This window comes from Coturnix japonica, chromosome 3 (assembly GCF_001577835.2).
Source record: "Coturnix japonica isolate 7356 chromosome 3, Coturnix japonica 2.1, whole genome shotgun sequence".
Lineage (NCBI taxonomy): Eukaryota > Metazoa > Chordata > Aves > Galliformes > Phasianidae > Coturnix > Coturnix japonica.
In genome coordinates, this window is record NC_029518.1 from 20,686,101 (window position 1) to 20,702,704 (window position 16,604).

At 37.9% G+C, this 16,604-nt stretch overlaps 2 long non-coding RNA genes across 2 annotated transcripts in view; one reads left to right on the plus strand and one right to left on the minus strand.

Moving 5' to 3' along the window:
- Nucleotides 1-1,323: 1,323 nt before the first annotated feature.
- LOC107311100 lies at nucleotides 1,324-3,143 on the minus strand. Its single transcript, XR_001553859.1, has 3 exons — nucleotides 3,100-3,143; nucleotides 2,667-2,753; nucleotides 1,324-2,107 (listed from the first exon to the last, which is right to left on the minus strand). It is a non-coding gene; the product is annotated as an uncharacterized LOC107311100 (long non-coding RNA).
- Nucleotides 3,144-9,393: 6,250 nt separating this feature from the next.
- The window catches only part of LOC107311125, a 35,723-nt gene continuing 28,512 nt past the window's right edge, over nucleotides 9,394-16,604 (plus strand). Inside the window, exons 1-2 of the long non-coding RNA XR_004306727.1 lie at nucleotides 9,394-9,694; nucleotides 13,659-13,779. This is a non-coding gene — a long non-coding RNA (uncharacterized LOC107311125). The remainder of the gene's footprint in view (nucleotides 9,695-13,658; nucleotides 13,780-16,604) is intronic.

Sequence of the window (16,604 nt, forward strand, 5' to 3'; positions counted from 1 at the left end):
GCTTAGCAGTGCCAAATAACAGAGAAGTAAAACTGTGGGCTCTTTTTAAATCTTGGCTATCACAGCAGCAGTGGGTTCATTTTCATTATATTTAATGGATTGGATCCAAAACTCAGTGAACTTAAAAATATTCACAGTGTGTTTGGGATAGCTTGGGCATTTCTACAACATTTGGAGTCTAAGTTTGATCTCCCTGCAAAGGAAGGACATCTTGGGCAACCTTGTGATCTCTGCAGAATGACATCAGTCCAAGTTGCATTTGTGCTTTACTGCTTCTCTCTAAGATCCATACTTCCCATTGAGTCATAAAGCCCTGTGGTTCTAAACTCAGTGGCTTCACCTACTGATATTTTGACTCCTAAGTCTAAGATTAGGGCCTTAGTGTCAATGGACAGTTGTGGTCAGCTTTGGGTCTTTCAGCTGCTCTTATTTGTCTTGTTTCTTTTCTAAATAAACTTCAGGAAGATTCTGCTCGCTAAGAGTTGTGCTAAGTGACATGCTTAGTGAACTGTGTTACCCCTGGATAATTAAGAAGAGCTAAAAAACAGGCTTGTTATAACAACTTATCTATTGACTCCATGTATCTATCCACAAAACAGTCTCCCACTGATCATTCTCCAACTGCTATATTTGAAATACATACTAACACTAATGTCTCTGAAATCTAATGGATTGGATTGAGGAGGAAATTTTCTAAAATACAGATCAGGCAGTAACCTTTTCTGTCAGGTGTTTTTAGTGCAATTCAATGAAACCAAATAGCACATCATCTTAAAAATTAGATCTGGCTCAGTGGAATTTTCCATCACAACTTCATTTGCTCCAAAATTATACCAACCAGAAGAGGACAGACCGAATAAATAAAAATATTCTATGATGTTGCAGTTACAGGTTACTAAACCATATAGAAAGATAGCAAATAATCTGACCTCAGTGGATCTCAAGGTTTGCCTATAACTTTGGTGTATTTGAGATAATATCGAAGTTGTCCATCAATCAGAGATTGGTAGAGGTGCCTTTTCTTTCTCCTTCGGCAGACACAGGATCTGTTGTACTTCTTATCCCCTCTCTCCTCTGATGCCAAGGAAATTATTTGCTCTACTATCATCCAAGATTAAAAAAATAAATAAATTAGTATTTCTGCTGTTTGTAATGCAGTGAAGTTATGTTGATTCAGAGTTTGGGGTCATAGAAATTTAGTACTGTTACAATGAAATATGGTCTCACATTCTAGGCTACTGCCCGGTTCTGTGTCACAAGAGGCGTCTGACAGTGTTTAGACTGAGCAGGTAAAACTGGGTTTACCCAGCTTGCCAAGCTTCACTAGGTCCTGATCCATCCTGAGCACAGGGTAGTAAGATCTGAAGTGCTCAGACAATTCCAAGAGGTAATGTTTTTAGGAGCAGATGAAGCTGTAATTCAGAAACAAACAAGCAGAAGGACCTGAATTTAACTAAATATCTTAATAGGTAAGTGGATAAATCACTTGTTGTTGATTGCTCATTGTTTCATACTAAATGCTCCTAGCAACACTCCAGCAGTAATCATCTCAGAAATACTTATCAGAAGCAGACTGATGCTTTTTGTATGAATGACTCTGATAAAGACCTCACAAAGCAAAGCAGAGCAGACAACCATTTAAACAAGTGGAATGAACAAAGAGGTGTATGGCTTATCTTTTGTGGCATTTTCTCTGGCTTTATACTATCTGACAGTGGAGCCAGTGTGAATATGTACTTTCCATGATAACAGCTACAGCAGCCTGTATTCGCAGTGTTGTCTCCATCAGAGCATGCACAGTCTCCTGTCTGCTGATGCAGGACAGGGCAGCTCTGGCACATGGGATCAGCTGCCACTTCAGCTATCCGGGCCTCAGAGTGCCAGCTGATTTAAGGCTGTGTATTAGGCTGGTTGTTTTCTATGGCTGCTCCTATTGGTCTCCAGATAAAACAAAGTGTAGTCTCCATTTAATTAATTAATTTTAAATCTTTGTTGATAGTTGCCACAGTTCCCAGTCCCAAAAAAGCTGCCATATAGGAAAGTCCCAGGGTCACCTTTGTTACTGATAAGATTTGTAGAGCACTGCCGTATTTTATCAGTGGGTTTCCTGTAAGGAAATACTAGACATTATTTTAATCCTAAATTTTATGCAATGACACCCACATTGTCTTCACCTGAAACCTTCTTGGCTCGAAAAATAGCTTATGCCACCTGAAAATAATGGATCTTTTCCTCTGTCATTGTTGAAACTATACTTGGTCCTTCTTGTTGTCTTTGCCACACCTTAATTCCTATCCCTCCTTTTTTTTTTTCCTTTCCCCAGTTCAGACTGTGCATATCTGACCCTTTGCTTTTGCTCCCTTTATAATAATTGAAACAGATCTACAGTTAACTCTATCTGAAATTCAAATTTGCACCTAACTCCAGAATGAGCTTTCTTGGTATTGCACTGTGACAGTGAAGTCCCATAAAAGCAAAAGCAGAGTGCAAGGCCAAGAGGTTCATCCATATTGTCTTATCAAGCACATGAAAACAATGACTTTTCACTCAGACATATTGCTCTATAGAGAAAAAAAACAAAAAAAAAACCCAAAAGAAAACCACACACACAAAAAACCCACAAACCATTAGAAGAGATTCTGTGGTACAAGACTTCTGGTACTCACTGAATGCCAGCCTGTGGAAGACTTTCTTGTCACGTTCTGAGAGTGAACACAGAGCTCCTATGTAAGACACAGCTAATATCCAGATTCCTGTCATTATTGCAGAAATGGAGATATTACACTACTCAGACTAATCCTACTCACACACACATGCACACACAGCTTAAGAAACTGGGGTGGGTTTACTGCTTACATTAAGCTGAAAGCCACATTTCAATAGAGACTGCACATGATACAGGATAAAGATTCATTTGACTTCTCTACTAGTTAGGCACTGAGCAAAGCTACGTTGAAGCTAATGTTATTGCATGTTTCTGTGACCAGCAAACGGGACAATCTTATAGCCAAGGTTACAACAGTGAAATTATTAGTATTAGGTGGAATGATACAAAGATGGTAACAGACATTCAAAAGGCTATTTATAAGGAAAACTCACCAATACAGATGCCTTCACTGGAAAATGCTGAGGCAATCCCCACCAGGGAGCAATCTCCAAGACATGCTGCCTTAATGGTGGTCAGCCCTTAAATGAGGTCTAGAGGAGGTGGAGTCCACCCCATCTGGGAGCACAGCTAAATTGCTCTCACCTGTGCTCCCACAGCTGACCCGACACTTGCCTCAGCTGATTAATCAGAGGTTTGGGCTATGATTACCAGTTTCCCATACAATTAGTAACTGATTTTATGTTGCTTAAGTAATAACATGACGCCTTTTAGAAATAAGCTGCCAGTACCAGTCTGAGAGGATGCATTTTTGATACATGTAAGTATATACATCAGTACAAGTCGCTTGCTATGCAGGTTGATCCAATATTTGCAAGAGATGGTGGAAAACAAATACACTGATCCTGCAATGTTTCTACAAATGAAAACTGGCATACTTAGTGCTGCCAAGGACCATATTCCATCTCCCATTTAAACTTTATGTAAGATAGTGTCAGCAGAATCAGTTAACGTCTACGTTTTGATCACAGATTTATTGTGCAGTTAATAGATATGAAAGTAAAGGAAGGATATCTCTGGTCAATCTTCCATGTATGGTTCTTGCTTACCAAGAAGAATGAGCTGTGGAGACTTCAACCCTTCTGCTTCCTCAGGAGGGTGTAAACTTTTCTGAACAGCTGTCTGCAATATGGGTGGCTCCATATCAGGGGAGACATTTTTGATACCCTCTGAGGTTAAGTTTTTAAAAATATTATTGAAAAAAGCGTCCCTAGTTAGAAAATTCTTATTTTGGATAGTTACAAAGAGGGAAACCCATGCTCTGAGTTTGAAAGCCACGTGTTACTTTCCATGTGTTTCACACATGTGTAACATAGGCATGTTTTTATGTATCTTTTGTATATTCCACAGCCAGACTCCTGTGTTTAAGAAAATGTGGAAACAACGCAATACAGCTGTATAAGGAATTTTTTGTTCATAAGTAGGATCTATAGACTTTTAAAGCTACACTTTAAGTAATAAAGAAATTGTCCATACTGCTGGAATGTACTTCATGCCTTGATAAAATCTTTCATTCTTTTGGTCTGGAAAGAAAAGCCCTATGAACATTATAATGCCAACTTAGTGTTACTAGAGTTAGTAATAGTCAAGGCTGAAGGTGCTATTCATTGCTGAGATATCAAACCAGTCCCATGTACTTGGCAAGAAGACTAGATCTGGTGTTACTCCCAAAATTAATACCATGTTATTAAATGAAATGTTTCAGAACTTAGGACAGTTGAACACTAAAAAAGATTGGAAAATGAAATAGAAATGTACGGCATTTGCTGGCAGTTCCCTCTGCATGTTTTTTTATCCCTTCCCCTTTCTTTAAGATTATGAAAGGAACAGCTTTGGATGGTTGCAACAGAGTATGAGAAAGTGGTCCCATTTCTTGTACTAGATGTTTTAAAATATTACTTCCTAAATTACTGCATTCTGAATCATCCAAGAAGTAAAGACCTAAAAGCTGCATGCATAACTGCTTGCCAAAATAAAGTGCTGTTTTTGGACGATGTGAACTTTAAGGGATACATGTGAGACAATCTACATGATAAATTGTCTACAGTCTTCATTTTCTGAGCTTGCCTCAGATGGTTAATCAGAGGTTCAGACTGTGATCAACAGTTTCCCTTACAGCAGGTCACACAGCAGAGCTGGGGCTGGACACCCTGGAAGTACATAGGCTGTTCCAAAATATCGCTTCATCCTTATTTCCTTTGAAACCACAACAGATAAAAGAGCATAGCAACAGTATTTGATAAGAAAATTCTCAGCTACAAAACACTAATTTCAGCACATTTCTCCACCATTAGCTGTGCTTTTTCATCAAGAAACAAGTGCCCGTATGTTGCACTCATAAGAATCTACACTAGGGGAGATGATCCACTGCTGCTGTAACCACTGCTGAAACACACCACCCACCATCTCACTGTGTACACATCCACTGTTTGGTCTTCATAAGTGTTCAGCAAATGTCAATGGATATCAATGGGTGTCATTTTTTCCTCATGGAGGACTTCAGATCCACTCCTTTGCTTCATACACACTTCCTTGATAGACACCATTGTCTCAGACTGCCCCTCTGCTGCCATCTGTCATACTGCAATGTGTAATGGAATGTTGGTTCAACCTCTACTGCCATATAACCAACATCTGCCTCTGGCATTGAGGACTAGCACCATAAAATAGGAAGCATTACTTTTGGAGCAGCCCAAAGTAAAGTAAAGGAAAAACAGAGCTTCATATGCAGTATTAGAAAGATTTCTTTTTATGCTGCTGTTCCCTTTTTAACTCAGCATTCTTAATGGTAGCCAGTATGTACCAAGGCAAATAGATCCACAATAATTAAACACTGACAAATTGTTTACTCAAAGTTAAACTGCAAAACTCAAGCAAGAGATCCAAAAAGTTTTACATATAGAAAGCCTGTCTGAGGTGATGTTTAATCCTTTTTAACCTCATTTAAAAGATTTGGGTCACTTTTGATGAAAAAAAATAGGAACGAATATTAATGCATGTGAGTTTCTTAATATTCTGATTAAATGTTTAGAATTCTGTGGATATTTTTTCTGGCTTTCTTTGGTGGAGATGTTTCCAAAGTTGATCTAGATTTTGTACTCCCTCAGCTGCATTTTTTTAGCCTTTTTATTTAGGTCATATCATTTTTCTTCATTCAGTACTGTACAGAAGATGGAGTAATGCAGGTTATTAACTGAGACTAAGATGTATCTTGACACTGGTACCAATTAATAACAAATGAGAGATTTTCCACTTTTCTTTTTCTTTCCCAAAAGAGAGAAATCTGATTTCTTCAGAGGAACCTGTCATAAAGCACAGGAAAGAAGAAATTTAATCCCTTTACAGAATTGTCTTCAAACATCCATATTTACACTCCTAGCATAGCTTTCTGCAAAGTACAAGGGCTTGCTCTGCTAAATAATCTAGCTAGTATGAAAAGCATCACTCACTCCATTATTCATTCTTTTCTCCTTTCATTTTTGCCAAGAGAAGATAAATATGAAAACTTTGAGAGCTGGAAAAGTAGATATAACATAAAAACTTCTGTATGTCTTCACTTACAGCAAGTCTGATGATGAGACAAACTCAGAAAATGGGTCCAGCTTATAGCTATCTATCCTGTGTTGCTAAAACAGTTGAAGCAGCCGGAGCTAATCACTTGCTCTGGCCTGAGGTCTGTACAAACATCAGTAGAGCAGTCTCGTATAGATCTGAAGCTGGGATAGATTCAACAGAAAACTTAGTAAAAGACAGCTTGTTGGATTGCTAGCAGGATGCACAGAGTCAATATTTGTAATAGTAATTAGTTCTGGAACCAGGACAAGTGACTTGATACACATGTTATGGCACTGTCCTCTAAGTCTTTCCTTTTGGAAGTAAATAGTTATGTTAATCTAATCTTGCACAAAGTCTCTTTTTCTTAATCTTAAACTTCTTTTGTAAGGGAATTAGTCTGATTTATCAGCTGCTCAGAGGACAGCTTACTCTTAACAAGTGAAGTATTCCTGCTAAAGACATCCAAAACTAATAAAGACAGGTTGTTAAACTTTAATAGGAAGATAAAAAAGTATGCTGCAAACTAACATTGTAGAATTTGATTTTGTCAAATCAGAAACCAATGCTTCTTGAGTAAATGCTATCTAGACACTTTAGGAGGCTGGCTCCTTCCCTTTGGAAGCTTATTAAGAGATTCCTGCTTGAAGAATGCAAAACCAGATGGAAGCAGTAAGATCGCTTAGTCTGACCTCCAGCATAGCTTAGGGATAGGACTTTTGTCAGCTACTTCTCACTCCAAATAAAACATCTGATTTAGAAAACATTCTAGTCCTAATTTTAAATGGTCTAAGATGGAAATTCACCATAACCTTATTAATCTGTCCTAGTGGTTAATCAGTCACTGTTCTGACTTCATCTAGCTCCAGTGCTCAGACAGTTAAGCTTCTTATAATTTGATCTTTTGCAGCTCCAAAGAATTATGACATTTATGTTGCTAAGCAAGTCACCCTTTCACATTCTCCTTGACACAGGAATCTGTTGAGTTCCTCAGTCTTTTAGTATTAGGCGAAATTTTCAATCCTTTCATTGTCTCTTCCAAATATTTTCTACATTCTTCATAGTTTCTCAGTACTTGACAAAGAATTGGACACCAGCTGCAAAAGTATCTAGTGACTTTCTTTGTCACGAAACAGCCCTCTCTAGATAGAGCATTATTGAACATGTAACTAAAGGCCAGTAATTTGTATTACTGACTTTATCTATTCCTCTATTTCATTAAAAAACCTGATATAACTGAAAAATTATGCATTAAAAATTATATACTAGGATTGATTCTACCTTTTAAATTAAAATATTGCTTCTATGTTTGATAACATGATATAATATAATAATATATTAAAATAAAATGTTTAATTGCATACTAACTGCATGGATTTGAAAAGATTTTCTGGACATTCACACTTTTCTTCTGGTTAGGACTCAAATACTACCATGAGCTACACCCCAGACTTTTCATTGGAATTAATAGCACAAACCATCTGCTCAGTGAATAAGCCCAAATTTCACAGGTTTCAGTTTTGTTCTCAGACTTTTGTCAAGCCAGAGACTACCACTCAAGACAATCCTGATGTGACACTTACTGTCACAAGATTTCTCCTTTGATGTCAGTAGCATTCTCAGTTAAGATGGGAGAAATGCTCGTCCATCAGCCTGCCACATCCATTGTAACCTGTGTGATGAGCACAGAGCCTGAGTGTGAAGGCTGCGCTGCAGCTGTGAAAGAAATGAAAATGTGGAAATCCTGTGGGAGTAGAGACTGCAGTGCACAGGAGCCACCGAGCCCATTGTTTGATGGCTGTGGAGTATTCAGCCTGGGGAGCAGAATTCCTTCCATACTGCAACAACCGTGATTGTATAAACATACAGCAGGTCCTGAATAGGTTATTCAAGAGGTAAATATTCTTTATAACTTATTTATACTCTCGTGCCTTCCCTTAGGGCTGGTGATGATTTGGGTCAGAGTTATGTGTGGTAACAACAGAAAGAAACTTGGATGGAGTTTTGGAAATAGAATAGCTCATCTATTTCTCTAGGTACTTTTACTTTCAGATGGTTAATAATAACTTTAGTCCTCAGCAGGCATTCAGATTGCTTATCAACCTGCAACGAAACCAAGAAAAATAGAAACAAGAAAAATGAACAATTCAATAAGCTTTAGATAAAACTCACAACTAGACTTCTTTCCAAATGAATTCCATATGGTGAGTCACATTCTGCTTTGCATTACATGAGTATAAATCTGGAGTCACTCAGTTGATTTTGCTGGGGTAACTGCCCTGAAAACAGGCAGCAGAATTTGGCCTAGTTTGTAAGAGATACAACTTACACTATTGTTGTTGATGTTCTTGCAATGCGCCAATATACTTGCAAATATTCAGATCTGTCTCCAGAAGTAAGATGTTCTAAAATCCCTATTTTGCACTCAGTAGGCAAGCAAAATTTGGATGGCTAGAACATGGAGCCACGGTGCTCCTGGAACTTGTTTTTCTTTCTAAATACCAACAGTATCTGCAATGAGCTGAATTTAAGTGCCTGTATGGAAAGTGACCGAGGGAATCATTTGATAGTAATCAGAAAAGCAAAAAGAAATTCTAAACCCTGATTTTTCTGTATGCATGCGGAAAAGTTAACAAACTTCCTCCTCTTTTTCCAACGCCCAGCAGCCATGTTCAAAAACTTAAATCGCATGGTTCTAATAGAAATCTCAGCATGGTTAACAATAATTAACGAGTATTCATTAACCGAATGTGCTAGAGTTCAGATAGACAGCTGAGTTATAGCAATTTAATAAGTTACTGCCTGGCAGCAGAACTGCAGTAACAGTTGGTTACTGGCTGTATCTGCTGTCGTCTATTCCAGTTGTAAACTGATATAAAGTAGATTAAAACTCTATGAGTTGTTTTGCCTCCAAGCCTACCAGCTTGACAGCATAGATACTACAGGACAGCTGATAGTTGGTAACCATATAGTTCTCTGTCCCTTCAAGGGGCCAAAACAGAGAAAACTCAATGTGAATCCAAAACTGCATCTGACTGTTGGTTGCTTTGCTATGAATCAGTCACTGCTGAGCTGGAACTAGCTACCCAGTCTCCCTGAGTACTCTTTATGAGTCAGATTTTGTGAATGTTGATTCACATATTCCATGTAACTAGTTACACAGAAGGCAACCAAAGTGCCTGAGTATAAGCCCATGACCACGTCCCAGTTGTTAGATCTGTTAAACCTGTACAGTCTCTGTTCCTGTTAACCCTAATATCTGTAATTCTGCATCCATCAGAAGCAGTGCCATTGCTCCTGGTAATCCTATTTGATTGCTCTTGTATTTGATTGCTGCAGATTAGAAGATAATGCTGAGTACAGGCAGTAGAAAAGTGAAATGCTGAAATATTTCAGGAGCTACTGGCAAATCTTTCTTCTTCCTGAAAGAAAAGCAAAAGCAAGCTGGAAATCAAAACAAGTCCGCAATCCAAAAAGGTAACAGAAGTGTCCTGCCTGTGTGTTGAATGACAGTTGATGGTTCTGTTCAAAGAATATTTTCTTTCTTCAGCTTCTCTACCTCATCCTGCCTCTGAGTTGAGGTTTCTCTTTGTTGTTCAGAGATCAAAGAGTACAATGTACAGATGCTGATTTTAACCAAAGGAGCCTTAGAGAGTGATCCTTCTTTCCTTGTAAGTTTAACTAGCTCTAAAATGAAGAGTTTGTGTATCTGCTGAAATAGCTCATGCTGAAATTCAGATGCAATTGAAGAAACTGATTTTGTAGTATCTGCTTAGACACAACTCCAGATGCCATTAAAAGAGACCAGATGTCAAGTATTTTCTGTTATATTCTAAAACAAGGAGCAATAAAAGTTTCTATTTGACTTTACTCATTTTAACCTAATGGTGAATCACTGTGCAGATATGCCCACATATTTTAGCAATATAATCATGACATAGGAGGTATGGATACTCTACAACATCATAATAATATCAGCGTGTCCAAGACAGTGTTGAGGGAAATGATCTCCAGATTCTCTATCTTCATTGTTCTGGTCACAGATGAAGATTTGGCTTGACAGATACATAGGACTGAATTTTCCCACAGATTCCACCAAAAGAGAATGGAAAAGAGAATGGGAACTGTGTGCATTGTGTGGGGCCAGATTCACTCTCATTGCTTATTTCATGTCACCTATTTGATTTTGTCAGGACTAAGAGGTTCATTTATACATTCATTTCGATTATGGAGAAAAATACTTAAAGGATCTATGTCTGAACTTTATGCAAGAGTTAGCTCAGGTTTACCTCTCGCTTATCTGTTAATGTAACTTCAGCCTCTTTGAAGCACCGAAGTTTCATTTAAAGCATATGAATCCTTGGATGAGATTGCTGCCATGTTTAGAGTCAAGTTCTTGCCTGGAGATTCCTTTGGACCAGAGCCCAAATGAACTGACAGCGACATTCTGTCAGATGGTGCAAATCTGGTTCAACAGGGTGATGCTGGGATACATTTCTCTTTATGTAAGTCTTCCAGAATTTCCCAAGAATATTCCATTTCCATTAAAAAATGTTTGTGAGGTGAAATCACATTTCACCACATTTGATAGCATTTCATGAATGTGTTGAAAACATATATCTGATCTGTCACCCTATGGTGGGTGATTAAGATTCCACTTTTCATGGGATAGTTGCTAGATTTGCAGCTGGTACCAGGTGTGTGATGGATAAACTTTAGTTGGAATTATAAGGATAATGTATATTTATTAAGCAGATCAAACAGAAATTAGAGAACCTGCCAGTTTTGTAGGCCAGATTATTAAGCAATTCTAGAAAATGACATTCTCCATCTGTTTAATTTCATTTATTTATTTATTTATTGGGGGGGGGGGGTGTTGCTATTTGGGCTTTTCTGTGGTTTTCTGCAGCTTTGTTTGCAGCACTGCTTAAAAAGCTGCTGTTCCAGGCTTCCTGGGTTTCACAAAAAACCTTTGTTTTGGTTTTGGTTTGAGTTCATACTTAGGAATTCTATGCTGATTGTTAGCGTTCAAAATTCAAATTTCAAAGCAACCCTGTGCTAAAATGATTGAGCTTTATGACGTTGGCTTGTTGCTGTTGTTGGAACAAGGGAACTTTCACCCATCCATTGTCGTATGGAAGGCTCCACTGAAAAGTGACACTAATTTTTCCAGGCTGGTATATAAGTGAGCAACAGAGTCCTATCTGAACACTTTCACTCACAGACTATTTTATCTCATATCACACCACCAAGTTATGAAAGTATTTTCCTCATCTCCTACAGTGCTTGAAACATTGGTCTGAGAGTAGATCAAGAGTAGGTTTATATATGTAGACATGTATGTATAGAACCTTGCCCATGTATTGACCTGTCTGGAGAGATGCAAGCTTGAGTCTGGAAGCTATAACTGAATTTTCTGATGCCAGAGTTATCCTGGAAAGGCAGGCATTATTTGAATGTAGTGCTATGGTGTTGTGGTTGTGTGAAACTTGGATGTGGCTTGCATCTGGGCATCTGAGAGGAGGGTTTTGCCTGCTTGTCTTTCCTGGTGTCGTGCCTCACAGAAAAAAAAATGGTCAACCTGGGAGTCAAACCGATGGTTGCTGTCTTGAGCTCAGACCGTCTTTGCACCCACACAGCCACCCTGTCCTCCTCTCACCACTCAGTTACAGAAACATCATGTCTGAAATCTGAGACTCCTGGGCAAACCATTTTTTGCCCTGCTCTGCTCCTTCACAACCCATCCATTTGGGGAAGGAATGAAAGCTTGCAGCCTGCCTCCTCCTCAAAACATTTCAAACTTTCACTTATCTTTACTTAGAATAACTTGCCTGAGTGGAGCAGGAGTCCAGGCAGTCCTAATTTGTCTATTTGCCAGAACACTTTGTAAGCAGTCATCCTCTTATCTTTTGTGTGAGGAGTGGAAAAAAAAAAATGACCTTATTGTGTTAGCGGGTCATGTCATAGGTCATCCTTTCATTCTCCTCACAATCAACTACATTTGCAATCAAAGAGACGGCACATTTTCCACTAGCAAAATGCTCCTTTCAAAAGCAATTGGAATGCTTAGTGTGCACCACACTTGTCCCCAGCCCATGAATTTTTAGGGGGAGAGGAGAAACCTGAAGGATACTGTGGATTTTAATCTCTGTTGCATGGAGTGATATCATACCATGTTGCACAATGTCACCTTTTTTCCTGTCAAACCTTCAGCAATTTCCTCTATTTTTATCTCTTATTTTTTAATTTTGTGTTTGTCAGAGCCATCATGAAGCATAGAGGTCAAGTTTGTTTGCTTTTTTCCATGTAATTTAAGCATTTCGTCCTGTCAGAGTTCACTTTCCAGTGACCTCTGAATTCATCTAAAATTGCCCAAAAGAACCCAAGTGAATACAAGTGTGGGAACTCATCTGTTTGTCATCTCCACCCGGAGCAGACCTGCGGCACAGTTTGCCATTGATTCCATGTAAAAGGGTGAGCATGTCTGAGCTGGCAGCGATGCTTGCAGGCTCTCTGAACTGTGTAAAGTTTGGTTTTTAGGCTCAGTATTAACAATGAATCTGAAAGCTGGCATCTGAAAGTTTCCTAAAAGAGCAGTAACTTTTGGTGCCTTAGTTTTAATACATTTGAATTGCAACATCATTCAGCTGGTTTCAGCCAAGGTGATCTCGAAGTACCTTTCAAAATATCACAGTGTACTTTTGTTTTAGGAAATATACCTGCATTACCTGACACTGAGAATGGAGCAAGACCAGAGCCAGGAAAAGATGTGTTTCTAATCATTTTCTTCTGGAATTTTCTTGAAGTTTTTTTCTTTTTTTCTAAACACATGGCTGTTTTGTTATTTTTTTTGTTTGTTTTTTGTTTTTGGTTTTCTCGTTTTGTTTTGTTTTTAATTTTCTTTGGTAGATGAAGGCTTACATGGTTTTATTCCTGTGGTCTGTGAACTTGGATGATATCAATCTGTTTCTCTTGTATATTTTCAGCAAGCATGAATAGAAAAATTGTACATTTTCCCTTGCTTTATTATCTTTTATTAATGAACTGACTGTGTATTTAGAACATTTGGGTCAGTTTTAGTCTGTTCGTAAGCCTATATATATGGAGAATTTATTAATGGAAAAATGGTAGAAGTAGACTAAGTAGTAAAATCCTCATATGTTAAACAGCTGTTTTAAATATGAATATAGTGTGTATATATAGCGTATAAAACCTTCAAAAAGAACTCCATGGAATGCAGGAATTCAGTTTTACTCCATTTAGATTACAGTTTAGGTTTGCAGATATTATACAGAAGTTTTGAGGGAAATCAGTTAAGCACTGGATTTAGGGACAATTATTTATAGCAAAATATGTATTTGATTAAATTAGTTCCTTTCTTGTACACGAATCATTTGCAAATAAATTAAAATTTTATATTTAAATAAACTTTGTTATTCAGCTACAGTCAGGTCCAAAATCCATTGAAGTTTCTGAATGACTCACATTGACTCCAACGGGCTTTGAAAGAGGGAATCATCCAAGCTTTAACTGAAGGTACTGAGAGATGGACTGGTTCCTTGGTATGTATATCTCAACTTCTGCAGTTCTTGCAGATTATTTGCTTTGATGACTGCTTAGGGCAATGGCTTTCAAGTATTTTCAGCTTCTGGATCTCTGGCATTCATCTAGTGAAGGTACAGCATCGTGTATTTAAATCTGTGGAAAATTTCTTCTTGTCTTTGTCACTTTTCATAGACTGCCTGCATGGACACTGCAGATCACAAGATAAAAAAGAATCTTTCTCCTAGAGTAATGCACTGTTCTTGAGAAATGAATGGCCATTCATACACTGAATTCACTTCTCAATTCCTCCCCAAATATTTATTTGAAAACACTGGGTCCAAATGCGGGTGCAATTGCATATCCCAAGCACAGTTAAAAGATGTTTTCTTTCTGGGAAAGCTGATAATTTTCATGACTTTCACATGACTGTTTGGGAACAGTTCTATGCACAGTCTGACCTATCTCATAAAGCTCTGCCATGTCCCCATTGGTATTTCCTCATTTCCTTATTTTTTATGTATTGTTTTGTACGCTTGACAAACAAGTAATCAGATGAAAAAAAATGGCCTTTGACCTTCTTTTTAGACTGACAGATAGTAGTTTTGTATTTATTTAGACAGATTCTGTTGGGAAAAATCCTCCCTGGTGCTCATTACTCAGTGGACTGACATTTGCACCCTCTTTGGAAAGCTTTAAGATCACTGATCCATGCTAACCAGTACATTCCAGCAAACTCTTGTGCCAAGGGGCATTACTTCTAACACATATCGCCTTTCAGGACAAGGGAGAAATGAAACTGTATTATCTAACATCAGTACATCTTCTTTGCCTTTGGCTATTGTTAGAATAAGCAGATTCAGTTAACTTCTTCATTTCCTTGTCAGTTTTTTAGTTTTCTCTTAAGCAGGGCAAGCAAGTTTGGTGGGATCCCCACTTTTCTGCAGTCTGTTTAGTTTCTAAGTGTGCTAAGGTGAAACTGTAGCAATCTAAAGGTGATACAAAAAACAAGGAAAAGTGACTGTGGACCTTTCAAGGAAGATGTAATGAATTCGTTCCTTGAAACATTTGTTTCTTTGTTGGCTGTCTAACACAATGTAAATAATATCCAGATTTATCCATCAGTCTTTCTTGGGAAAACTTAGGTCAGAGTTGAATTTCTTTACAATTTTTCAGATCCTATGACTGACAAACTAAAATTTTTTGTGAGTATCTTTTTGGGGCATTTATGCCAAAAAAGGTACTGAACGAGACCAAACAGCATAGAATTATCGACCAGGGTAGATAAAATTTAAATTGACCTACACTAATTTCATTTATCTGTCTGATTACAGTTCCAAAAATAACCACTCAGTTTCAGTTTGTGCATAATAGAGACAATGTGAAATAATAACTGAAAGTGACTGGCTGAAAACAAAATGATCTAGGTACTCTCCGCTTTTTTTTTTTTTTTTTTTTTTTTTTTCATCTTACGTAAAATTGCTCAAATACACCTCCTCCTACCTTATACTTTTACCTCTGCATCCCTGTAAGTTGCAAACTCCATTGGACTGCGCTACAAGAAGCTGCCTGAAGTTGTTTGCATGTAATGTGGCATGAAATTATTATTTGGATTATTTTCAGAAGCAGCAGTACACAACAAGATGGTGTTGTTTCATTTCATAGTTAGTGATATTCATTTGGTTATCTTATTGTTCTTGTAGAAGTTGCTACATTCACTGAAATCTGTCCTAAAGACTAATCTATGTAGGTTGCTTCAGAAGTAATGCCTCCTGTTTGTATCCATGGAAGCTACAGCAGACACAAATAGTGTTATTTAATAGAGAAAATTCTCAGCTACAAAACACTATTTTTCAACACATTTCTCCAACATTAGTTACGCAGTTTTCCTAGCAGTGGACAACAGCCTGCATACTGTTCTCATAAACATCTGCACCTGTGGAGGTGACATGCTGTTGCTGTCACCACTGCTGAAGTGCACCACTCACTGCCTCACTGTGTCTTTGGTCTTCATAAATGTTCAGCAAGCATCAATAATGTTAATGGGTGTCATATTTTTTGCATGGAGGAATTCAGTTCCACCACTTTATTTCATACAGACTTCCCTGTGTCAAAGTGCCCCTCTGCTGCCATCTGTCACATGACAACAACATGTAATGGAATGTTGGTGGGCAGGTTTAGTCGTTGCTGCCCTATCACAAATACCTGTCTCTGATGTTGTGGGTCAACATAATACAAAGGGAGGCATTACTTTTGGAGCAGCCCTTGTAAATACCTGCTGTTGTTATTTTGGTCTACGATTATTTTCTCTATAGCCATTATGAGACCATTCTTTCTTGTGCTACCTTGTATACGTTCGAAAACTATTCTAATTTCTCTTTAGTTCATTCTTTCTATGGTTTAGCTCTTCTTTGAAATGTGGTACCGATTACTGGGAGTGGAGCTTCACTTACAGTTTTGGCAGCACTAGTGAGAGAAGAAGAACTGTTACACTTATCCAACAAAAATGTTTGTGCTATGTAACATGATGTTTCTTTCTTTCCTTCTTTCTTTTTTTACCCCATTTGCATAGTATCATATCCAGTTTGTAAATCACTACTATTCTCAAAGACTTTTCTGCAGAATTGGTTATTTGTCTTGAGTTTGTGCATATGGTTATTCCTGACTTTGTTTAGAGTCATTGTCCATACTAAACTGCAGCTTACTCTGTTTTTGAAACCATTTGACCACTTTGTCAATCTGATATCTAGTCTTCAGTGTGCCTGCAGCTCCTCTGAGCTTTTCCATTGTTTGAAATTGTAACAGGAAATTTTATTAATTAAAATATTAAACTGGCTGAGGAGGA